This window comes from Anarrhichthys ocellatus, unplaced genomic scaffold, assembly GCF_004355925.1.
Source record: "Anarrhichthys ocellatus isolate YVR2014 unplaced genomic scaffold, GSC_Weel_1.0 scaffold8703, whole genome shotgun sequence".
NCBI lineage: Eukaryota > Metazoa > Chordata > Actinopteri > Perciformes > Anarhichadidae > Anarrhichthys > Anarrhichthys ocellatus.
Genome location: NW_022288677.1, coordinates 1 through 813, shown reverse-complemented (window position 1 = coordinate 813; position 813 = coordinate 1). Strand labels below are relative to the sequence as shown.

The window sequence follows — 813 nt, the reverse complement described above, 5'->3', positions numbered from 1 at the left end:
AATGGTACACTGCTGACTTCACATGTGAAAGTCATTGGGATTAATGCCCACCTCATCCAACAAAATCCTTCGGCAGAGAAAAACACTTTCTATTTCAAACTTACAATTACAGCTTGAAACTTAAACTATTGTAGAAATAAAGATTATTTACACTGTGCAGCAAACGGGTTCCACAAAGTGTCTTTGAATGAGGTTAGAGCATTTAACCTTGAAGGGATTCAAAACTAGCTCTCTTTTTCCATGATGTTTACCTGTATCATAAGTTGAACAGCATTTATAGACACATTCTTTTGTTAAATAACCATTACTGGCCAGTATTGGGATTGAACCCTTGACCTTTGCATTATTACCACCACTCTCTGACCGTCTGAGCTAACATGCCCTTTATGACGTGTTAATTCAACTCCATTACTTCCAAAAATATAGCAGGACAGAATGTGCAAAATGCAGGCGTTTTTTAATTTCCATTCGGGTGTGAGGCCCTATCAGCTTTCCTTGCTTGGTTAGGTTAAACGGAAGACCGCTGACTTCTCATATCAATGGCATCTCCAAAAGCATATTGATGGCCAGTATGGGGATTGAACCCATGACCTTGGCGTTATTAGCACCACGCTCTGACCATCTGAGGTAGCCGGCCCTTTTTCACTTGTTAATTCTACTCTATTACTTCCAAAATTATAGCAGGACAGAACGTGCAAAATGCAAGTATTTATTTAATGGTCAATCGGGTGTGAAACCCCATCAGCTTTACTTGCTTGGTTAGGTTAAACGGAAGACCGCTGACATCTCATATGAATGGAATGACCTCAATTT

The 813-nt window shown here is 39.7% G+C and overlaps 1 non-coding gene across 1 annotated transcript; it reads right to left on the bottom strand.

The window, feature by feature from the left end:
• Positions 1 to 563: 563 nt before the first annotated feature.
• Positions 564 to 637, bottom strand: trnai-aau (transfer RNA isoleucine (anticodon AAU)). Its single transcript has one exon. It is a non-coding gene; the product is annotated as a tRNA-Ile (tRNA).
• Positions 638 to 813: the final 176 nt, after the last annotated feature.